At 36.6% G+C, this 26,351-nt stretch overlaps 1 protein-coding gene across 2 annotated transcripts in view; it reads right to left on the reverse strand.

Moving 5' to 3' along the window:
• The window catches only part of RAD51B (RAD51 paralog B), a 648,001-nt gene that overhangs the window by 504,124 nt on the left and 117,526 nt on the right, over positions 1 to 26,351 (reverse strand). The window lies entirely within an intron of this gene.

Here is a 26,351-nt window from a genome sequence, read left to right on the forward strand (position 1 = left end):
GCCTTCAGATAAACAAAGAATCTGAAACTTAAAGTACTTAGTTATTTTAAATGTCCAAATCTGTTAGAAATCGAAGTCTAATACTATATTTTAACTGTATTTAAATATTTTAGAACCATATACAAGTCAAAAATGCATTTTTAACAATTTACTTTTGTGGAGCAAAAAAACTCTCCACACTCATCTTGGACAGTAGAGAAGCCTCAGGGCTGCAAAGTTGTTTACAGTGAACTCTGAGGGGCTGCCATTGCCAAATCTGCCCACGTTGTAGCTTCGTGTTTATAAAACAGCAAGTCAATAAAGTACATTTTTCTTTTTTTCTGCTTCAGCAAAATAAGTAGACTAGCTTTTAGCATATGGAAGCATTTTCATATGGCAAGTTCCGGGGCAGGGGGGTTGGATAATTTGCAAATGCCATCAAATGAAATGTGTACTCTCAAATGAGGCTGATTAGGCAAGGTTTCATGTGGCAAAAGTTGTATTCAATAAGCCTTCTCCTTTTAGCAAGAAGTGAATGTTCAAATTTCTATAAAATGCAGCAGAGTGATCAAGGAAGATACAGACTAAGCAAAAACCATGAAATTTAAGGACATCATTGGTGATTTTCAGAAAAGCACTTTTATTTGAGTGTTGAGAACTGAAATTCAAACAAATTTGTTTTATTTTTATTTTAAATTCCTTTTAGAAATATTGAAGTGGTGACAACAGGAACAAGGCAGAGTAGGGAAGTGTTTGGAAAGGGCAGTGAGTCGTTTGAGGACTACACTCATCTCTCTTCCTGACACTTTTCTTGTGTCTCTGCCCCTCCTCACTCTCTCCCTCCTCCCACTTCTTTATCTTTTACCTTTAATCATAGCTGGAGGTAGTGCTTTAGGTAGGGAAGGAGTATACATGAAGAAGTATGGGATGAGAAAAGAAGAAAACTAAAAGACGTAATAGAGCTAATATCACTGGATTGGCATTTATGAGGAGGCCCTGAGAGGTGCAGGGAAACTAGAGGAAGGAACACAGAGGCAGGATGTATGAATCAAGGTGATATGGGCAGTAACCAGGTAAATTCACAACTGATATTCTTTATCTTCTCCAGGAAACATAGCCAAAAGTTATTAGCTATACAGATAAAAGGCCAGAATCAAGAGCTTTAACGTTTTCAACTTCCTTAATTTCTCTAATTCAAATATTCCAGTGCTAAAGACAAGAATCTTGGCTGAAACACCTACACGAGCAAATAACAAGGGAAAAAAAGTTTTTGTATAAACATCAGTAATTTAGCCACAGGGAAACCAAAAATGTGCAAATAATAACCTAAATCACAGACTTGATATTATAAATAATCCTAAAATACAAACCTAAAAAGAATTTGAGATGGTTGTAATGAAAATTTTAACATTCTTCTTATATTCTAACCATGACCAAATACCCTACCTATGGCTTTGGAGGGAAGTAACAAAGAGGAACAGAAAGGCAGAGAAAGAGGGAAGTAAAAAAATAAGAGCATACAAGGGAATATTGATAGAAACTAATAATGTGAATAGAATTCTATCTTAGCAAAAGCACAGAACTAAAAGCTACCAAAAGAACTGGAGCTTTACTTCCCACTGGCTCTCAGGCCTCATTCTCCAGGGTTGGTGCAAAATTATACTGAGTATTAGGGAACACAATTAGCCCTGACTATATTTTCAGGCCATATGTGTTCTTATATTTTGATTAATATTATTATCTAACTTTAACTTTTCTAGATGAATGAGAAGATGCTGACATAAAATTTCAATTATTACCCTTTCTTTGTGAATCAAATCCATGAAACTTTCAAGACAGAGAAGATAAAAGTAAATTCCTTGTTCTACTTATCTATGCCAAAGGGGTTGGCTAGGCCCATAGCTGAAGCAGACTAGGGATCAGAGACCTTGAACTGCTTGCTACTTAATACCTGTTCTCTCCAGGCAACTGAAACTTTCGCTTTGATAGTTCAAGACTAAAAGCCAGTTTTGATTATTGGCCAGAGGGAACGTTTTTTAAATTAATCACTTTATACAGTAATGCTTCTTTTCAGGAAAATGATGAAATGTAGTTCCAAACTGTCCTGAAGTCCCAGTTCATCCTCATTTATTGCTCTGGGAGTTAAAATTCATTCAGCGGCATTGCAAAGAGGATTTTTTACAGGTGAGTCAAGTTTTCTAATTCTCAATCAACCAACATGTGCTTACAGACTCAGTACACTAGAGACTCAAGAGATGAAAGAATTGTGCTTTCTGATAATTGGAATTCTAGTTGGGAAGGGAAATTAACTCAAACTAAAGATAAAGAAGTACACTGTTTGGTATTGAGCATTAAGTAACAGAAATTCAAAGATTAAAAACTAGGGTGGGCCAGAAAAGTCCAAAGTGACTTTATGGAAAAGGTGGAAAGAACATATTTAGATTTGACAGAGAATCAATAAAATTTGGGAGAAAACCAGTAATAAAGGCAACAAAAAAGTAAAATTGAACATAGTATTAGGGATGGGGTTGGGGGTTGATGTATAAGGTACATGTATAAGGTATAAATGTATAAGGTATAAATGTATAAGGTATAAATAACCAGTTTAACTAAAGTAGGTGTTTGTTAAGAAACATGGTTAAATAAATAGGGTGAGGCTCATACATGGAATGCTTTGAATACCAAGAAGACCAATACAAACTTAAAGTTAGTCCAGTGAGAGTCACAACTGGTTACTGATCAGAGAAGCAGCAGCATGAATTTCTTTAGAAAGGCTGGTTTAACAGCAACATGGAGATAAAGACTGGAAGCCAACAAAGAAGTAGGTGGAGTCATTTAGGTGTGAAGTGATGAGAACCTCAACTAGAATAATAGCATCCATTTATGAAACATCAACAGTATTTGTTGAATGTCTGAATGTTTATCATGTGCATGTGAATAACACAGATATGGTATTACTGGCTCACAGAAACAGTCAGATAATGAATGTTCATTGCTTTAAGCCACTAAATTTTAAGGTAATTTGTTATAACAATAGATAACTACTCTAGAAGTGAAGCCAGCAAAAGGGACACCAAGGAAGGTTAGAAAGGCAGGAGGGAAATCAGAAAATGGACTGCCATTGAAAACCAAGGGGTGAGGGGAGTTTCAAGCAGCAGATAGGTAGATAGGGTCAGAAGTAAAAGAAGAATACAGGATGATGAAAGGTTAAAAAAAATGTTACTAAACTTGGTATAGTTCACAACTAATTAAAGTGAGATAATATACAAGAAAATGCTTAGAATAAAAGGTGATCAGGGCTTCCCTGGTGGCGCAGTGGTTGAGAATCTACCTGCTAATGCAGGGGACACGGGTTCGAGCCCTGGTCTGGGAAGATCCCACATGCCGCGGAGCAACTAGGCCTGTGAGCCACAATTACTGAGCCTGCGCGTCTGGAGCCTGTGCTCCGCAACAAGAGAGGTCGCGATAGTGAGAGGCCCGTGCACCGCGATGAAGACTGGCCCCCGCTTGCCACAACTAGAGAAAGCCCTCGCACAGAAACGAAGACCCAACACAGCCAAAAATAAATAAATAAATTTTAAAAATAATAATAACAAATGTTCAAGTACAATTGGTGTCTTAAAAAAAAAAAAAAAAGGTGATCAAATTGTTACTTTCTTCCTTATGAAGACAATGATAGGGAAGTAGTGCAGGCAGCTGATAGACACCACAAACTTAATTTATATTCCTAAGTCTATGGGTCAACTAGTAATTGATTAAATGCCTAGTGAAAGGTATGCCTCATATACAGTAGTATTTTTTGAAATACACTTCCATTTTGATCTAACATCCTAACTTTAGTCCTATACTTTCCCCTAACAAAATATGAAGCTTTGAATTTACCCAAACCTCCATCACATCACCTACCATTTGGTGCTATAAAGTATTATTCATTTATTTTTTTGGCCACGCAGCTTGCACTCTTAGTTCCCTGACCAGGGATTGAACCCAAGCCCTTGGCAGTAAAAGCTTGGAGTCCTAACCACTGCACCACCAGGGAATTCCCTATAAATTATTATTTACATGTTTGCCATCCCTTCTACATGTAAATCCCTCCAAAGTAGGGACTTGTAGCTTAATGATCAGTGAAGGCCCAGTACCTAGAACAATACCTAATCCATAGCAGATGTTCAGTTGCTAATTGAAAATTACTGGATGTAGTAGAAAGACAACGTCTTTACAAACATATTCATACATCATTTTGAAGGAATTAAGATTTTTCTTCTATTTGTGTTGGACAGTATCTCTTCACTATAATTGCCTACCTAGCACTGTCCCATTCTCCCACCTTAGAAAACTAGTTGAGGTCTTTCTATCATGTATGTTCTCTTCTGCATCTATATATTTTTCAGATTTCATCTCTAATATTAAAAAGACATTTAACTGTCCTCTTACCATCCAAGTTAGTAATACGCCATGACCTAAACTGAGTATTTTGCTCAGAAAATGCATCCCCAGAAAATAAAATAATCATTAAAAACAGAAAGATGAGTGGGGACTTCCCTGGTGGTGCAGTGGTTAAGAATCTGCCTGCCAATGCAGAGGACACGGGTTCAATCCCTGGTCCAGGAAGATCCCACATGCTGCGGAGCAACTAAGCCCATGTGCCACAACTACTGAGCCTGCGTGCCACAACTACTGAAGCCCTAGCACCTAGAGCCCGTGCTCGGCAACAAGAGAAGCAACCGCAATGAGAAGCCCACGCACCGCAACACAGAGTAGCCCCCACTCACAACTAGAGAAAGCCCGCATGCAGCCAAAACTTTAAAAAAATAATAATAATAGCAATGAAAACACATTTATTAAAAAAAAAAAAAGATGAGTGAAGAACAAGTTAGTATCAATTGTTAGACACTGTTCATATAAGTGGTTCCTGTGTCAGTTTTTGCATGAGTTCCTTGAGTTCCAATTTCTATAAATTCTGAAGAACTTACAAATTCTTCATTTCTGTAAATTCAACTGCATTTCAGACTCAATCTTAACTCAACTCTAACTGAAACCTCCATCTCAATTATACTGAACAATCCTAAAGCCATATTCTTTCCTGTCCTTTCTTCCCAGGTCATTCCAAATGTTGGTGTAGAATGTCAAAATATTTATTTAGGTATATCAAAATCTAAAATTCCATATTCCCTTGCTTTCAAATTGATAATTGCCTGAATGAAGTAATTAAGAGGCTATTTTTAGGAGAAACTTAAATTGAAGCAGAATAAGAAAATGAGGTGAACTTATTAAAAAATTAACATTTAAAATAAACATTAGATGTTTACTATTTAAGTCAATTTAAAGAGCAAACCAACTAAATTTTTAACTTTTAAAATGGTCCTGATAACACAAAATTAATCTATAACTTTGCCCCTTAAAATAGAAATAGGCTACTACCAATCTTAAGGAGTCTTAATCAGGACAAATTCTTACATTGAAATTGTTTGTGGGCAATCATGCAGAACAGCTGCCACCCAGGATGACTAAAATAACACAAATTAGATGTAATTGAGTTAAAGGACCACACCAGGTTTGTAATTCAATTTGTCCTTTGTGGTTTGGTTTTGGGGTTTTTTTTCCCCCTCCAGCAAACCACAATTTGAAAACTTCATCAAATGGGAAGTACAAAGGAATAGGAATATATAATGCAAATATTTAGCATGAACAATTTACATAAAATCTACTTTAACAGTTTAGACAAAGTTTTTTGTAAAAGTCTGAATGCAACAAGCACTTACTTCGGCTTTCTTAGAGGGTCTTATTCACTAAAACTTCTTACTGCCAATTTCTCACTCTATCATAATTTATCCTAGATATGAAGTGAGTTTTGTTTTGATCTAGTTTCCTAACTTTGCACACTATTTACCTAGAACTACACAGTAAATCGCAGGTTAGATTTAAGGCCACTTACAGAGTTCAGTCAAAATCCTTAGGGTCATTAATAAGAGTCAAGGGTAGAGCCAGAATTTTTACCACAGTGGACATTTCAGCAGCCTCAGATATGGTTGATTATACACTGCTGACAGATGGTGGCTAATTACATTGTCATCACTATGTTGATAATTTTGATTTCTGTGGATCTAGCCAGCATAGACCTGTCCCTAGAAGAATGTTTGATAAAATGTTTTGAAACTAACTAATCCCAAACCCTGGTTTGGGATCTACTCATTCAAGGCAATTTGATCACTGAGGGATTTTTAAGGAAAAGAGTTAGGCTTAGAAATCTAGTGTTGCCTCTCACCATGCCGTTTCCATTAGAAGTCATGGATTTGAAGTAAAATTTGAGGTGAAGAATTTTCCAAATGAGTAGGTTGCACAATCAGCTCTCAATTCATGCCATGATAATAGTTTCACATAAAGCCAAAGGGTCTGATGTAATTAACAGGTTTCATTTCAGGAAATCCTATTTACCAAGATTTCTCTGATAATTATGGTTTAAGCAGAACACAGCAATAGAAGTGTGTATCAACTTGATAACCAACCAGAAAACAAACTTCCCTTTTTTTGAGATTGATTACCTATGAAGTATTTGGACTCTTGCATGTATTAAAAAGCCATCTTGCTTTGAGAAGAAAACATATGAAAATTTTACTGGGACAAACTCTTGCTTTTTACTCTGGCAGATACAGACATGAAAGGCACCTGGCCCAGTAATTCCTCCTTGCATAACGCTCCAGAACAACACAAGCCTAACCCCTCTAAGGCTTAGGTTCTTCCCAGCTTTCCTGAGACTCTAAAACCGCACCCAACAAGCTTAAGCTTCTTAGGTTGTTCAGCCAGTAGAGTTATCAATCATGTCAAATGAAAAGGGAAAACGATTTTTTTAAATCGTATTTTAACAATGTTGGTATCAGGAATACACACTTTTTCTAAATTAAGAGAGTTAGCTATTCAGTCTTCTGCCTGCTACCTGACACCACCTGAGGCGTACTATAAATCTTCCCGAAAGACAAGGCAAAGAAGTACTACTGGCTAATTATAGGGGTTTCATGTATAAACCAGATGCTGGATATAAAATGGTTAAGACTATTGCCAGCTAGAACATGCAGAAGGCACTCAAACTATCTTGGGAGCCTAATCTTTACTTTTATGCCAAAAAAAAAAAAAGTGGTTCCAGTCTTAAACGTGGAAGAATGCGCTAATGTGCAATGCTATCTTTTATCTTAAATCCACTCACAGTGAAAGTCATTTCCACAAATTTAAAAGGTTTGCCTGCACTGAATTAAATATATCTCAAATTATATAGCCATTATCATTTTACAGATGGAGAAATGTTAAGATTATATTGTAGGGGGTGGAGGAGGGATAAATTAGGAGTTTGAGATTAGCAGATACAAACTACTGTATACAAAATAGATAAACAACAAGGTCCTACTGTATAGCACCAGGAACTATACTCAATATCCTGTAATACACCATAATGGAAAAGAACATGAAAAGGAATATATATATGTATAATAATCACTTTACTAGACACCAGAAACTAACATAACATTGTAAATCAATTATACTTCAATAAAAAATTAAAATTAAAAAAATTAGAAAATTTTAAAAAAGATTATATTGAAGTTAGAGAATAAATATCCAACTTTTTCCACCAAGGCAGAATGACCACAGCTATACAACATATAACACACAACAGTCACACAGATCAAAAAATGTCCAAGAGATAGCCTGGGATACATCAAGTACTGTGCATTCTTCAAGACTCACCTCAAATCCTATCTACTACAGTTCATTTTCCTCTCTCCATTATCCAAGTTTCCTATAATGCTATTAAATAGCTTTTATTTTAATAGTAATTTATTTTCAAGTACAAAACTACAATTTTAAGTTTGCAGGCAAAGAAAGGAAAAACAACAGAAACACAAAGCATGTCAGTGGTATCCTAACTGCCCTTCTGGGTTACTTGACTGATTTGAATTCTAAAGTTCAAGAGGAATCAAAAACAGTAACTTTTTTTTTTTTACCTGCAAATCCATATTCCAAGACCAACACTACTAAGTCTACAAACAGAAAGAAAACATGTTCTACTGACATAAGTACAGCAAACTTAAATTTGGAACTAACCAGACATCAGCCATCTTTTTAAATTCATATGAAAGTACTGAATAAGGAAACAGACCCTTCCTTCCATTATTAGTTCAAAATGTCTTGCCTCAACTGAGACGGGTCTGAAACATTCCAGAGTAGTTTACCTACTGAGTTATAAACATGACCATTCCATTTCAGCATAGGTTACATGTAGAACAAGTTTCATATGTGTTTATAAATACTTTGATTGTGAAATATATACTTTAAAAATTGTAATCTTAATTTTTTACATCATAACAGAATAGTCTCCAGATGCAGAAACAACACAGCAAAACACTGCTGGACTTCATGCAATCAAGTGTCAGTTTTGTTCACCAGTCGGACATTAAGCTTTGAAGGACTTCTCACACCCCCTGGGGTGACATCAATTTGGAAAGAAGTACAATGAGAAAAAAAATGCATTTCTTTAAACTCTTTCCTCAAATAAATATCTCCTTTTGTCTACAATTGTTTTTTCTTTAAAGAGGAAGTTTACTGGTGTCCGCATCAACCAAAAGAACAACGGGTATTTTTCAAGGAGGTTAAAAGTTTCTTAGAGGTTTTTATAACAAAAAACAACCAATCACAAGAAAGTGAAAAGTGGAATTTAGACAGAGAACCTAACACAATAACTCCACAGAAAGGATAAGAATTCAAGGAAAGTGGCAAATTTTACATATGACTTTCTATTCCAAGGTTATGTAAATGAGAGAACTCATGGAGAATATTTCAACAAATATAACCAAAAAAAAAAAAAACTTAACTATAAGGTGGGTCACTAACTTTTGTAAAAGGCAGCAAAAAGATTCAGAACATTAGCGTTGGAAAGAACTGTATACATCAAGATCAGCTCCTATTGACTTCCTTGGTGGCGCAGTGGTCAAGAATCCACCTGCCAATGCAGGGGACACAGGTTCGAGCCCTGGTCCAGGAAGATCCCACATGCCGCGGAGCAACTAAGCCCGTGTGCCACAACTACTGAGCTTGTGTGCTGCAACTACTGAAGCCCGCGTGCCTAGAGCCCATGCTCCGCAATAAGAGAAGCCATTGCAATGAGAAGCCTGCACACTGCAACAAAGAGTAGCCCTTGCTCGCCGCAGCTAGAGAAAGCCCACACGCAGCAACGAAGACCCAACGCAGCAAAAAAAAAAAAAAAAAAAAAAAATCAGCTCCTACAATGTTACAAACCTTTACTTTTATATTAGTTTTCAGCATTGTTCTATCAAACACAGAAAACTTTTCCTTAGCCTAGGAGAAATGATAAAAACTTTCGGTGACCTATTTTGGGTCCTTCTCTCACTTTTAAGAACTCTCTCAAATAATGGAATAACCCACCCTAGTGCTGGCGTTAATTTATGCAGAATCTTTACCAAGGAGCACAAAATAACTGGCAGTGGTTATCTTTATCATTTCACAAAACATCCCTGGGTAAGTTAAGAGTGAGAAATAATCTACTAAATGTTACACATGGGAAATTTTAAGAGCAAGGAGTGACCTGCAATCACAAAGTGAGTCAGTGATGGGCTGGGACTGACTCCCCCATTCCTGACTCCTAACTCTTTGTTCCTGATATATGGTGGTACCTCTAAATCTTTAAACACTCAAAAGCATATAATAAGTGCAAACATCTGAGGAATACTTTCTCAGAATCTCCCATTCACTTTGACTTGACTTAGCCCTACATTTCTTAGCTTTATACAAGAAAAAAAAAATCAGATACTAATAGTCCAATCTAATTAAGCCTAGAGCTTGGTGGTAATAATAAAGGACAGTTATCAAGTCCTTTGAGTGGTTTACTTTGAAGATTAAATGATCATTATAAATATTCTTCAAGGAAGAGTGACAAACAGCACAAGTTTCATCTATTTCAATATTACTAAATTACTTATATTTACTTATATTACTTTATATTATATTTATATTTAAATTACTTATATTTACAACCTAAATCAAACAAAGTTTCATTTTATCAGAATGTATTCTCTGAAATAAAACTATTACTTAAAAGAATCCTAGAGCTCTAAAAGGCCTAAAAAAATCATCAAACCCCCTCAATTTACAGATTTCAAATTTGCTCCTTGGATTAATTTGGGAATTTAAATTAAGTGCTAAACAGAAGCAATTGAGGAGGGAGGACTTAAGCATATGGAAAAGGGAAAACCAGATGTACACATACCACAAAGAGCCCTGGGTACATTTAATTTTCAGCAATAGTTGGGGAGGTGGGGTAGGGGAAAGGGAGGGGAGAGGGTGTTAATGTCAGTGATATCCTTTGAACTGGGTCCAACAGTGTTTCTAAGACAGTCTAAGTTTTAAGTAAAACATTCCTTCCCCCAGCCAGCAATTACAAGCTTCTTCCTTATTTAATGGGCATCAGAAATTATACTTGCTTGCTATAATTTTTTTCTCTTTTACCTTCTAATTGTCCATATGAGATTACAAGAGAAGAGGAAAATTCAAGCTAGTCCTAAACATGATACCATGTGGTAGAAGCTGAGAAAGTGTGGTAAATCATCATCTGTATGTGCTAATATAAAAAGATCTCCAAGATAAATTGTAGAATCTAGAAAGGAAGTTTGACCAATGAGAGGCAATACGTATGATACTATTTTTGTGGGGAAAGCATGCACAAACACCCAAACACAAAGCACTATATGTCTTTCATAAGCCTATTTATCTACCCATACATCTGTCTTTAAGTCAACACACATAAAAAGGTTTGCTTTGGGACTTCCCTCGTGGTCCAGTGGTTAAGAATCTGCCTTCCAATGCAGGGGACGCAGGTTCAATCCCTGGTCGGGGAACTAAGATCCCACATGCCACGGGGCAACTAAGCCCGCGCACTCTAGAGCCCATGCGCCACAACCAGAGAGCCTGTGCACTGGAGCCCGTGCACTGCAACTAGAGAGCCTGAGCACCACAACTACTGAGTCCGTGTGCCACAACTAGACAGCCCACACACTGCAACTACTGAGCCCACGCTCTGGAGCCCATGCATCACAACTAGAGAGAAGCACGCACACTGCAACAAAGAGTCCGCACGCTGCAATGAAAGATCCCACGTGCCGCAACGAAGATCTCGTGTGCCGCAACTAAGACCTGTTGCAGCCAAATACATAAATAAATATTAAAAAAAAAAAAAAAAAAAGGTTTGCTTTGAAGGATAGATACCAAACTGAAAATAGTCATCATTTTCTGGTGTTGGTGGGGAGGTGACCGGGATTGGGGATTGGGACAGTCAAGAAAGAGTATTCTGTGTGTATGGAGCAAGGAACAGTATGATCAAAAGTACAAGGAGATGGCAAGCTCAGGAAACTATGAGGAAGCTGGTGGGACAAGAGTAAATGTATATGTGTGTTTGGTAACAGAGGTGGGGGGAGGAGGAAATGTGGCAGAAAATGAGGGGAGAATAAGTAGATTGGGGCCAGACTATGAAGCCCTTACATGACAAGCTAAGGAGTTTAGACTTTATCCCTTGAAGGTAATGGAGGCCGATCAAAGGTTTTTACGCCAGGGAATGATATGATTAGATCTGTCTTTAGAGATTTGACAGCAATGTGGAGGATGGACTGGAAAATGGAAAGCCTTAAAGTAGATAAGCAGCTCTCCTGAGAATTGAAATGAAAGATGAAAAGGGCCTAAACAAGGGCAATGGCTATGAGAATGAAGAAGAGGAAACAAACATATTCAAAAGCGATTTTGGAGATAGAAGAGACAGGACTTATGGATAGATTGGTGGGGAGCCTAACAGAACATAAGGACTCAAGATGGATGTGATGCTTCCAGCTGAGAGGATGGGGAGCCACTAAAGAAGAGAGAGAATACAGGAAGGGAGGGGGTATTTAGAGAGTGTGTGGAAAAATAAGATTGGGATTTGTTGAACTACGTGCTAGGCTATCAACTCTTAGCAAGCTCCAAAAGGATAAGGATCTCATTTGCTAATTGTCTCTGAGCTGTACCTAGTGCAACGCCATGTGCGTTTAATTCGTTTGTGAGGATGGTGCTAATGCTAACCTATCCCAGGATAATTGAGACTTGACAATATTTAAGATAGCTCTTCAAAGTGCCTGTGTGGAAAGGAAATATGAGACAAGGTGGTTTGTTTTACTTTCCTGTCAAATTTCTTCTTTAGTCATTTCCAAAATAAATTTCCAATAATAATAGGGCTTTTAACAAGAAGTCTATTACTAAGAGCAGCCTGCGGCAGACCATAATACCGCTCAGACTTTACATTCCACACATTCCAATAATCAAGTCACCTCACCTTTAATTCTCTTTCTTGTTCAGGAACCTGTAGTACCACTTAAGAGTCTAAAACCTGCCACACCCAATAGTCAAACATAATCAGAGCCATTTAAACAATTTGAAAAAAAAACAAAAAACAAAAAAACTGAAGTTCTATTTGGAAAACCTTAAGGGGGAGGGATATAGAAAAAAAACACCATTTGTTCTGGTTAATGTTGTGCAATGTTTTCTGGGGTTTGCCTGGTAGGCATGTTGAAATCATAACTAAATAAATCAACTCCGGCAACACAAAGAAACAATATTGCCTCCCCCCTTGGACGCCTGAAGGAAAAATGGCATCTTCTCCATAATGTGCACACACTTTGGAGCTGTTTTGTTTTTAATCCTCTGCCAAGTGAAGTTTTAGTTTTATTTTAATCTCAGTAACCACAGTAAATTACAAATCTTTGACAAGTAAATGCTTTCTTCCTTACCAAAATCCCACTCACTTTCCTTTCTAACTTCTGGAACTTCAGAGTTCAATAAATGCCTGCACTGCTGATCTTTTTTTCATGAGGAAGAAAATAAATACACTATAAATTAAGTGTATTTCCTGACATTTACAAGTTAGTCTACATGTGAAATAGGTTAAGATAAAATTGTATCTTTCCTGCCCATCTTTTAAAATATATATATATTCACATGTACTGTAGGGGAAAGAACAGCATAGAAAGTCAGCAGATCTGGGCTGAAGTCTCATACATTTCAGCGGGCTGTGTAATGTTAGTAAAGCAACTTAAATTTGGTTTCTTTGTATCTAAAATTAGGGAAATAGATGAAATGGTTTTTAAAGGCCCCTCCCTTTCACCTTAAAATTCTGATTCTTAAGATCATGGCTATTGCTTGATTTTTCTTTTTTTAATACATGAAAAGCAGTCACTCAAGAAAAAAAAAATTCCTAAGAAACAAACTAATTTTTGTGGTAAAATGGAATAAACTTCAGAAATTACCTAATCCGTACAGCTTTGAAACTATATTCCAAGTTATAAATTTTTTTATTTATTGGAAAGGTTCTACTGTTTAAAGAAAAAGATTGGAAACTACTAATCTAATCCAACTCTATAACTACAAATGAAGAAACTGCGATCAAGATCAGAAGAAGAAATACAACACATCCATAAAAATACGGTGAGCTGTTAAACATCATGACAAGAGGAAAAGGGTCATGATAAATTTTTTTTAAATGAGGGTATTAAATTCTATATTTGAAAAACTGTATATAAGTATAAATCCATTTTTCAGGGTAATAAATTCATTGTGTCATTTTCACTAAAACATTCTCACTATCAATATTCAAATAATACAAAATATACAATGAAAAATGCAACAAATGATCCAAAATCTCACCATTGAGATATATTCAGTATTAAGATTTAGTGAATATCACTCCAGACAATTACTCACATATACAGATGGATAGATGGATTAACAAAAATAAATTTATTATTTCTAGGATAAAAGTATACTCACTTTTAAAAATAAAAATATATCAATTTTAATTTTACTTGAAAGTAACAGAAGCTAAAACAAAACGGAAGAAATTTTAAACCTTAGATAATTGCTTCTTCACTCAAAAAACATTAATTGTAAAAAATCCATGTTTATGAAAAATGATAAAAAACCATAGAGGAGATTAATATTACTTTAAAACTATATTAAATTTTAGACTATATTGACTGAATTGTTGCTACGAAAGATAAGGAGATTAATAATTTCCATTTCCCTTCCACCTACCTCCCAATTGTTTTTTTTAAATTAATTTATTTATTTTGGCTGTGTCAGGTCTTAGTTGCAGCAGGCAGGATCTTTCGTTGTGGAGCGAGGGCTCTTCATTGCAGCGCACGGGCTTCTCTCTAGCAGTGGAACATGGGCTCTAGAGCACGTGGGCTCAGTAGCTATGGCATAGGCTCTCTAGTTGTGGTGCACAGGCTCCAGAGCACGCGGGCTCAGTAGTTGCGGCACGTGGGCTTTGTTGCCCCGCAGCATGTGGGATCTTAGTTCCCCCACCAGGGTTTGACCGGCGTCTCCTGCACTGGAAGGTGGATTCTTAACCACTGGACCACCAGGGAAGTCCCCCAATTTTTGTTTTACTTTGCCACGATGTATAATGTTCACGTTCATATTCTGTTCTGTTACCACAGTTTTTACAGTTTCTAAATCTGAGATTTATATATAAACGTATTTAATATTCAAAACCAGTTTTTATTTTGACTCATCTCTTGGTTGGCTAAATTTTAACAAGTAGGTTTTCCAGAAAGATCCCACAGATGCTGTATTCTCAGGGTTCTTTCACATTTGAGGATTATATATATGCCTGCTGCCTTTATTCTTCAACAACTTGGCTAGATACAATGTTCTTAGTCATACTTTCTTGAATCTGAACTTTGTTGACACAACTTCTCTAGTATTGCACTTTGTTGTGGAGAAGTCTGAGACCAGTCTAATTTTCTCCCTTGCAGGTGACTTTTGCTTTTGTGTGAATGACTGAAGAAGTCTTTCTTCAGGAACAACCAGGATATGAGTTGATACTGATTCTTCTTTACCAATTTCAGTATCCAATGTGTATTTTTGATCTGCAGATTCAGTTGTTCATTTCAGTGAAGTTTTGCTGTATCAATTCTCTAAATACTTTTTTAGTTCCATTTGTTGAGTCCTCTAACTCACAGACACCAGTAATCTTTTCCTTGACTCTCCTTTGTGTCATATCTTTCATTGTTAACCAATTTGCTTTAATCTTTCACCCCTGTTTTTACTGTGATTGTTTCAAGCTTTTGCTCCAAACCATTAAATTTTCAGCCATCTCTATTCTATTCCTTACTGGTTCTCACTTATTAGTTTTTTAATGGTGCTGTTCTACTCCTTAATTTGTTTCCCTAGCTCTACAATCTCACTTTTCATCAATATGAGTGCATTTTTTAAAGTGTATTTATTATTTTTATTATGTATATTGTGTTTGATTTATGTGTGTGTGTATACATGTTACACATGTAAGATAAAGCCCAAAAGACTACAGACAAAATTTTTTTTTTTAAGGTTTGCTTTTTTTTTTTTTTTTTTTTTTTTTTTATGGTTGTGTTGGGTCTTCGTTTCTGTGCGAGGGCTTTCTCTAGTTACGGCAAGCGGGGGCCACTCTCCATCGCGGTGCGCGGGCCTTCTCACCTTCGCGGCCTCTCTCGTTGCGGAGCACAGGCTCTAGACGCGCAGGCTCAGTAATTATGGCTCACGGGCCCAGCCACTCCGCGTCATGCGGGATCCTCCCAGACCAGGGCTCAAACCCGTGTCCCCAGCATTAGCAGGCAGATTCTCAACCACTGCGCCACCAGGGAAGCCCCAGACAAAATTTTAATAGCTTTCTGTTGTAGTCAGTGATTTTTATTTCATTTTTGCCTACCTTAATTTCCTAATTTTTTTCACAATGAACATATCTGTTACTCGTACACTGATATTGAGAGACACACATACATATACAGCTTATATAGCTATAACTTAGATAGCTATAAGTATTTTTCCCCCATTATTTATTTATTTATTTATAACAACTTTATTGGAGCATAACTGCTTTACAATGGTGTGTCAGTTTCTGCTTTATAACAAAGTGAATCAGCTATACATATACATATATCCCCATATCTCCTCCCTCTTGCATCTCCCTCCCACCCTCCCTATTCCACCCCTCTAGCTGGTCACAAAGCACCGAGCTGATCTCCCTGTGCTATGTGGCTGCTTCCCACTAGCTATCTGTTTTACATTTGGTAGTATATATATGTCCATGCCACTCTCTCACTTTGTCCCAGCTTACCCTTCCCCCCTCCCCCTGTCCTCAAGTCCATTCTCTATGTCTGCGTCTTTATTCCTGTACTACCCCTAGGTTCTTCATAACCTTTTTTTTTTTTTAGATTCCATATACATATGTTAGCATAAGGTATTTGTTTTTCTATTCCTGACTTACTTCACTCTGTATGACAGACTCTAGGTCCATCCATCTCACTACAAATAACTTAATTTCGTTTCTTTTTATGGCTGAGTAATATTCCATTGTATATATGTGCCACATATTCTTTATCCATTCATCTGTCGATGGACACTTAGGTTGCTTCCATGTCCTGGTTATTGTAAACAGAGCTGCAATGAACATCGTGAATTATGGTTTTCTCAGGGTATACGCCCAGTAGTGGGATTGCTGGGTCGTATGGTAGTTCTATTTTTAGTTTTTTAAGGAACCTCCATACTGTTCTCCATAGTGGCTGTATCAATTTATATTCCCACAGTGAAAGAGGGTTCCGTTTTCTCCACACTCTCTCCAGCATTTATTGTTTGCAGATTTTTTGATGATGGCCATTCTGACCAGTGTGAGGTGATACCTCATTGTAGTTTTGATTTGAATTTCTCTAATGATTAGTGATGTTGAGCATCCTTTCATGTGCTTGTTGGCGATCTGTATGTCTTCTTTGGAGAAATATCTATTTAGGTCTTCTGCCCATTTTTGGATTGGGTTGTTTGTTTTTTTGATATTGAGCTATAAGTTTTAAGAGAACTGAAGTACCCAGCTAAGGATTAACAATCTTTATGCCAATGATTCAAAATGTATAACTTTCCAAGAATAATGTTCTTCCTCAAGCTGATTAGTGGCAGTCTTTGAAAAATAGTAAACTGAGCTGTGCCAGTATTCTGATCACCAGCACACGATCTGTCTCAGACAGAGATACACAGCACATGTGAGTGAAAACCTCTCCTTTTTTCCTGACTGATCTTGTTCTTCTGTTTCAGAGGTTAAGCACGTATAGACCTCAGATGATTTCTCCATCAAAACTGTATCTATGAAGCCAAAAATAAATAAATAAAATAAATAAATATATTAAAAACAAAAAAAACTGTATCTAGACAAGGAAATTCCTTTCAGAGTCTGATAAATTGTTGATTAATATGTCCAGGCTCCATCCAGTGTTCTTGAAAATATATTTCTCTTAAATGTATTTCCTCTTAGATATATTGTGGATATACTGATATACCTATACTCTGATGCTTTCAAATTCCTAAAATCTGGGGTCAGGGTCCTGGAACAAAAGCCTAACTATAGGCTCTTATGAAACGTTGAGCTGAAGAAAACAAGAACTTTCGCTGATAACTAAGAAAACAAATGTGATTTATGCAAATTAATCATAAAAGACTTGAATGTTTTTTAGGAAGAAATGAAATGATGTCATGAAAAGATCAAGTGAAATGCAATCAAACCATTCCTGAATTTGAGTCTCAGCTCCTACGAAGCTATGTGACTTTTTGTTTGTTTGTTTTTTAATATTTTCTTGGCCGTGCTGTGTCGCATGTGGGATCTTAGTTCCCCGAACAGGGATCAAACCCATGCCCCTTGCATTGGAAGCATGGAGTCATAACTACTGGAGCACCAGGGAAGTCCTGAAGCTGTGTGACTTTGAATAAACCACTTAACTTCTCTGAACTTGATTCTTCATCTGCTGAGATGAATAGTATATTTAAATACTTCATATAGAATATTAATTTTATATTTGTATATTTCAAAAAAGTTTGTAAAGTGATTTTACAAAGAAAGTCTTATTCTTGGAAGGAATAGGCAAATTATAATTGATAAAGAAAAGTTTCAGATGTCAAAAAATATATATATATACGAGAAAGAAGATATAGCATGATAACTTTTGACTGTTTTATAAATGAATCATTAATCATCTAATAACACTTACAGATACATGAGCACACTTATTCCTGGGCTATCTTTATTTTTCAATGCTAACATAAATTTCAAAAGTAAGTATTGGGCTTCCCTGGTGGCGCAGTGGTTGAGAATCCGCCTGCCAATGCAGGGGACACGGGTTCGAGCCCTGGTCTGGGAGGATCCCACATGCCGCGGAGCAACTAGGCCCGTGAGCCACAATTACTGAGCCTGCGCGTCTGGAGCCTGTGCTCCACAACAAGAGAGGCCGCGATAATGAGAGGCCCACGCACCGCGATGAAGAGTGGCCCCCACTTGCCGCAACTATAGAAAGCCCTCACACAGAAACGAAGACCCAACACAGCCATAAATTAATTAATTAATTAATTAATTAATTAATTAAAAAAAAAAAAAAGTAAGTATTGCTCAAAGGAACCCAAGAGAATCAAACAGAAACCTTCTGAAAGTCTAAAAATCATAATCTAAATTTCAGGATTAATAACATTGATTCCTCTGATAAGATTTATTTTACACACATAAACCTCAATAAAATATAGAATAAAAAATAAAAATGAAGAATCTAGAAATCAAATAGAAGAAATGTCACTTATAATAGGTTAATAAAGTTATGTAAAAAACTGACTACAATAAAAGATGTAGCAAGTAACCCTTAAAGGTTCCCTGAAATATATAATAGAAAAATTCATGATAAATCTAGAGAAAGAGCAGAAAAGGCAAGGTAAGGGGGAAAAGAAAGTTTTTAAGGAAATTTTTAAAGGTACCTTAAGAGTCTAGAAAGTTTCTTTTTAGTGTCTGGAATATTTTAACAAGACTAAACTTAATAGTTGTATCCACATAATGCTTTTGGATGCCTAGTTTTATAATTTAGTGATGCAAGTTTAAAAAAAGATAGACAATTTGAAGGAGGATACACTAGTAAAATTTGTTTTTACTCAAACAAGAGTTGGAGGATCTTCACAAAGTACTGAGACCTTGTTCACTTGGCTCCACCTCCATTTCATCAAACTTACATTCAACCTTCCAACACTATTCCAGAAGGCTGTCCCAAATAAGAATAGGGATGAAAATAAAGAGGATTTTTTTTTTCACTTAGCTTTTATCTGAATTTTCTGTTTACTGTATTCAGCCTTGATTCCATACCAAGTTTATTTGACAAGCACTGGTGGTAAAACTAGACACCAAATTTTCCTTCATGAAAACCAATGTGGGTGGCTTCTCTGTATTTTTCATCTTTTTACAAGAGGGTACCTCTTGGTGGTGGCATAAGACCTCATATAGCTGTGTGAGACATTCTGCTACCCAGCCTGACTAGGCATTTAACAGTTAATTTCACCTCTGTGTTCTACTGGATTAATTGTTATCAGAAGATTTGACCAATCTGAAGACAGGAAAGAAAAGGAATACATAAAATCATCATTATCAATTGAAAATAAAGCTTCATGTACAGAGCTCTATGCTAAGCATTATGCAAAATAAATAGACATGATCCCTGCCTTCCAGAAGCCTCCATGTTAGAGCAGATGATGTCGACACAGTCAGATAAACAGACTTTCACAATGTAGAACAGAGACGTGATGGCTGCCAGTAGGGCAGAAATAAATCAACAACAGCTAAATATTTACCAAAAGTGAGAGATTTATTATGTGTAATGTATTTTGTATAATACATAGAATAATCTCTGGAATTGGTGAAGGCTGAGTAAAGATACAATTCTTTTGTGTCCTGATCCTACTCCATCTCTGACTCCTTGTGTAACCTTAGGTTTTGAACTTACAGTGACTATTTATTGCCCTATAAAAATAAAATAATAGCATTTAAATTTCTTCCTGGTTGCATACACTGTAAGTGCACAGACTCATGAAAACAGAATATAGAAAATTCTATTATGATTTCTAATGAAGTGAATCAGGATAGAAATTCAATTTTTAGATACCTTATCAAAAATATTCTCACATAAATACATTTCATGATACCAAGTTAACCATTTGGGACATGAGCTTTTGAGATGGTTGATCTGAACTTTTGATTAGAGACAGGGAATCTGAGTGTTATAAATGGTACTGTTATTCCCCGTCAAATATTACCTGTCCTATTTCTTTTAAACTTGTTCTGGCCATCTTTCTCTCTTTGTTCCTTCTTTCCTCCAATTTCTTTTTACCTCTTCTGTCTTCCTCTAACTGTAGGATCTACAAATATAAGATAGATATAAGAAGCTCCCCAAACAGTGAGAGGGACCAGGGACCTTTTTCTCCTTTCAGAAAAGGAAGGAGCCTGTTTTTAAAAATAGTTTAAATATATCGTAAAAAGAAAGACTCTGAATTAAGAGATCTTAGAGATTATGTGGGCCCCAGTCACAGTGAACATCTTTCTGTCCCTCCAGTGTGCCATGTTCTTTTACATCCAGGTGTTTTACACTGCTGGGATCATCCTTTCACTCACTCTCCGCAGCTTAGCCAAGCCAATACCTACTGACCTTTCCCCAGAGGTAAACCTTGAGTTTTGCTTCCGTACTTTTCCTTATATACGTTCACAGCCTCTTGAATTTCTCCTCCCATGGTAGCACTTATCACATCCTATTTTATCCACCTGTTAATTTATCTCTATCCTCCACAAGATTGAAAAGTCCATGTGGGCAGGAACTAGGACTTTTCTTTATCATCTAGCTCTAGCCCAACACCTGGCACATGGCAGGCATTTAATGAAGGTTTATTGAAGAGATGAATGACTAAGCCAATCACCTGACCAAAACAATTAAAATATGTTCTAGACCTCTAGAGCAGCACTGCCCAATAGAGCTCTCTTCAACAGTGGAAATGTTCACTATCTGTGCTGTCCAGAATAATAGCCACAAATCATATGTGGCTGCTAAGCACTTGGAATGTTACTAGTGTAACTGAATTTTTTATTTTATTTAATTTTCATTCATTTTAATAGCCACATGTGGCTAGTGGTTAATATATTGGACAGTGTAGCTCTAGAATCACAATGGGAATATAAAATATTATGCACGATTTGGTTTGCTTATATTGTTTAATATATTGAACATTAAAGCATAGTTTGCTCAAACAATTAAAATTTCCAAGGTGAAATTTCTCTTAAAAGAGTGCACACGTTTTGCAGGCACGAATTTTATCTTGTTCATCATCATCTTATATATAGTAGGTATTTAAAAACACTGTTTAGTTGAAATGGATGGAGATACCAACTGCTAAAACTTAAAGACTTTGATGTTTCTTTTATTTTCTTTCCAGTTTAAGAATAGCAAGTAATTCTAAAAATCAGACAACCACCATTAATGTACAACAAGAAAAAGAAAGATGTTATGTTATCCGGACTGAGTGTCCTCCACAAGCAGCTACCTAAAGTCTTTACTTTCAGAAAAGGAACTAAGGAAAGAAGGTCCCTTAATATGTCCCATATCTCCAGCTCTGTCCCATCTTTGCTCATGTTATTTTCTTTGCCAAAAGCCTCTTATCCCAATCCCATCTTCATCTGTCCAAATTCTATATGTACTATATTGTCTAGTTCATGTGCCCCTCCTTCATGAAGCATTCACCTTGACAAAAAAGGATGGGATCTGGGAGTCCTCTTAGATGGTTCAATTCTGCTTTGTTCTATAGATGTTTGTCAAGTTCATTAAACACAATGAATGTTGGCCACATAGAATTTAATGTCTCACTTTTCTGAACTACCACCAATATCTATATGTAGTATTTCCATTTTTATCATGACAAATTCAGAAAATTAAAAGTCTTCTTGGATGAGTCAAACATCTTTTACACATCAAGCTATTTCTTGATTTGGTGTATTTCCAAACCTAGAGAAATATCTTTCATATGAAACAGAAGAAATCATAAACAAGAGGACTCGGACACTGTGTCATGCAAAACCATGCCACTGAGTGACAGAAAAGATACGCTTGGCGAAATCCCAAGCTACGTTCCTAGAACAAGTCCCTGAAGAAATTCTGTTTCCTTATAACACTTGAAAGAGCCATCAAGTCCTAAGTGTATATTGCTTTTTTGTGATCCACCCATAAGCAGTAACAGTCCCATCATCATCTATATTTCTGGATCCAAGATATGTGCATCAGCGTGAATTAGCTGACAATAAAATTCTTCACATTTCTGAGTGTAAACTTTCATGGAACTTTCTTCTGTCCTTTTAAGTAAAAAACAAAAAACCCACATAAATCCTACTAAAGAAAGGCAAGAGATAAGATTATCCTCAATTGTGTCCTCAGTGAAACTCAACGACTTATCTCATCTTAACTATTTCTCACTGCAACCACTCCACATCTTTTCTCCTCTCTCCCTTCTCCTCATTCCTGGCAAATGGATTTTCCTTCTTTAATGAGATGTCTGAGGTCACATGGTATATCTTCCCTCAGCATTTGTCCTCTCTACCAGGGAGCTCCCCTACCTTCATCCATCTTTTGTCCTTTCTCCTCTGATTTCTAAATATTCCCTCCCAATGCCAATACCTCAACGCATACTCTTGATCTCCTTCTTTCCAGACTCCTCCAAGATCTGTCAGTCTGTAATGAACCCTCTCCTCCCCAGTACCTTCTCTCTCCTTCTCCAAAGGCTCCCTTACCTCTGCCTACAAATATGTTCATTTTCCCATTAAAAAAAAAAAAAAAAAGTCTTCTTTTCATCCTAGTGCTCCTATCTCTCTACTCTCATTCATGTCCTGAAAGAGTACTTTACAACAGTTAACTCCATTCTTTATAATGTACTTATTCTTTAACTTCCTGGATTCTTCCACCCGTATCATTGTATTAAAACTATCTTCTCAAGGCCATCTGTGACCTCAAAACCACTAAACCTAGTGGTCCTGTCTTAATCCTCATCTACTTCCTCCTCCGTGGAGCACGTGATACTACTGACTAAATTCTAAAATTCTTTCACCTCTTGGTTTCCAAGTCACACACTGATCTAGAGAACAAACATGAGAGCCAGCCTCTACACCTACAAAATGCCTACCAGCCTTCCCTCACTCATAAGATACAGGAAAAGAAGCAAGAGACTCACACTGGGTCTGTCCCAAGTGGGGAATTAAGCACATAGAATCTCACCTATCAGGTGAGCTCAGGCATGGTATATAGTCTTGGCACTCAGAATGGAAGCCTCTGATTCTTATACCCTCCTGTTGATTATCGGTCATAATAGCTCCTCCTGTGATGTCTCAATAAAAAGAACAATGGAATTAAGTTGCGTTAGAGGGCTACTGTAACTGATTTCCCAGAAATTCTGGGGGTTCTTCTTTGGCAGAAAGACCATTCACTGCACAGTGAAAAGTCTTTGGGGGAGTACAGTAGGGACCACAGGGACAGTCAAACTGCAGTGACTGCAGTAAAACAGGGTCACACAGCCTAAGAGGGACCTTTTAATAGCACAGCGTCCTGATCTTTTCCTCCCCTCTTTGACCACTCTTGCTAACTTCTTTTCTTCTATTCAAACCCCCAAAGGTAAGTATTTCTTAAGGCTTCATCTTTCATCTTCTCTTCTCTTCCTGTTTCTTTCTCTCTCTTACCATTCTTATGTGCCCCTACCCATTCATTTCAAGCATTTAACTAATCTTTTTTTTTCCTCAACCACTGTCTTAACGAATCTTAATTCCCCAAACCAGCTCCTCCGCCTAATATTCCTTTTCTGTTAATGGCAACACCAATGCCCTATTTACCCAGACGCAAATCGTCCTTGAATTCTCTCTTTTCCTTTACTTCCCACACACAGTCACAGCTCCGTTCTGCTGATTCTACCTACCAAATGTTTCTCCTTTCTTTTTCTTTCCCACTGCCACACCTTATGCCAGGCCCTGATTATTTTTCATGTGGGCCTCTGCAATGACCTCTTAATTTCAATTCTCAGTTCTAGTTTCTCCCTACACCACTGTATCCTTTCAGTTAATTACCCTAAAGCACAGCCGTTAGCTCCTGTCCCGTCACTGCTAAAAAGTTTTCATGGACTCCTCACTGCCTAGAGAATAAAGTCCAAAATTCTTCAGTTCACTTTTAAAACCTTCCGTACCCTGGCTCCAAGCTTTATTTCCCATTTTGTCTCCTACTACTCTCGTCCATGAAACCTATACTTCACCCTCCCTCAGCTACTCCCTGTTCCTAAATACGTCCCACATCTTCACCTCTGCTCCATCTTTGCTCATGCTTCTTTCTTTGCCAAAAGCCTAACTCCTACCCCAATCCCATCTTAAATTGTCCAAATTCTATACATACAACAACATCCGGTTCACATGTCCTCCTTCGTGAAGCATTCGTCTTGACAAAAGGATGTAATCTGTCTTGTCTATAGAGTCTTCTTGGATGGTTCATTCTGCTTTGTTCTGTAGATGTTTGCATATGTATGTTCTGTCCCTCACTAGATAATAAGCTCTCTGAGACAGAAACAATATCATAATCCTCTTGTTCTTTCTGAAATGCTCAGCATTGTATCCTATAGTAGACGTGTCTAGAATATGCACTGAATTAATGAAGTCTCACAAACAGCTGATGTAATTGCAGACACTCAGTTTAGGATGCCAAAGAACATCTGATTCAGAAATAGTTTTGTGTTGAAAAAACAATTTTTGCTTTTAGAATCCTCAGAGAACTCTGAAGTCGCACTCTGCCAAAAATCCCATTACATGCAGTGTTCCTGACAATATTAGATACCCTAATATCTTAAACTATTTCTATTTCTTGAAAAGCTCCTTTCCTTCTTCTACCTCCTGCTCCTCCTTCTTAAAAATTTTTCACAGGACACCTTTACCTCACCTCATGAAGTTTAATATAAGGCTGTGATGTCGCTTTTTCTTTTTCCTTGAAGACAGCAGCTATACCATCGGTCCTTCCTCAAAAAATGTTTTTGGACAAGGCCAAACTTCAAGATGTCATTTAGGAACAAGTTTAGACCATACCTTATTGCAGTGATATGTTACTATTTTTTACAAGTGCTCTGGCTCTGTTCATATACAGTCAGAATATAGGGCAAGGTTTAATATTATTTCTCCCAATATATCTGATCATTCGTTAATATTACAGAAATACTTCATTCATTCTTCCATGCATAGACTTCATATGCTTAAAATCTCAACCAGGTATGCATTTTGTTTTGACAATGATACTTTCAAGAGTTTGGACAACTTTTTTTAAACGTCCAGTTATCATTTTCTCTATAAATGAAGCCAGGGAGAACTTTCTACCTTTGGTTTGGGCAATATTTGGTTACCTATTGAGAGGACTGTTGAATCTTTTGTAATGCTACTGGTATTATAGTATCAACAAAAATTAAAGTAGCAAAAAAATTAAAGTCATTCTGGAATTAAAACACTGGAAAGAGTGACTAATATTTTATTCATTCTGGCCTTCATTTATCCTAATGAAGAACTTGTTTTTAATACCTATATATTAGTTTTACCATTCTAATAGCGTTTGTAAATACCTATTGCTTTTACCAACATTTGTAAATCACATGGGATTATTTGCTCAAAAGAACATGAGGTGCAGAAATGTTTCCATACGCTACAAAATGGTTCCATCATTCTAATAAGACAAGGGGAAAAATGTGGTTTATTTTGCAAATAAACACCAAGCTATAGAAGGTGCCCTTATGAGAATGAGGTACCTTCAGGGTTAACTATAAACAACTTTGCAGCTACATGAGATCACCTCATAAAACAACAGAGTGGTATAAAGTCAATTATGATTTACGTTAGTTTAAAACAATGCTACTATGGTTAAAATATAATTTAATATTCTAAATTCAGATAGGCTTGAACTCTCACCTATTGATAAAGAGGCCTGCTCTTTTGTGACTCCTGCGATCACATGATCAAGAGGAAACAGCTTTCAACTTTCCAATTTCAAAACTTTTGACCATTCTTACTCCTCTCTGTCTAAACCTTTTAAACCAAGAGGACAATAAGCTTTAGGGGGAAAAAAAGGATGCTACATTAAAGGCTGAAGTTAGTTAATAAGTAATTTTTCAATTTATATTCTTCTAAAGATGTTCATTAAAATTTCATTTAACAATAATAGCACACTACCATAGAAGAAAGAAAAAGAACAAAAGCCCTCTGATAACACACTGATATTGTTATTACAAACCTCACCCAACTCCAGACCAAATGAATAATAGTATATTTCAATGGATACCAAACCACAGGCTACCAACTAGGCAAATTTACTGTAGGCAAATTTGCTACCAGAACAAAATATTATAACACTGCATGTTAAATATCACTTATCTCCAGACCCCAATTCCTGTTACAAGAGATACGTACTTTTTCT

The sequence above is a fragment of the Balaenoptera physalus genome (genome assembly GCF_965194825.1).
Source record: "Balaenoptera physalus genome assembly, chromosome: 2".
Lineage (NCBI taxonomy): Eukaryota > Metazoa > Chordata > Mammalia > Artiodactyla > Balaenopteridae > Balaenoptera > Balaenoptera physalus.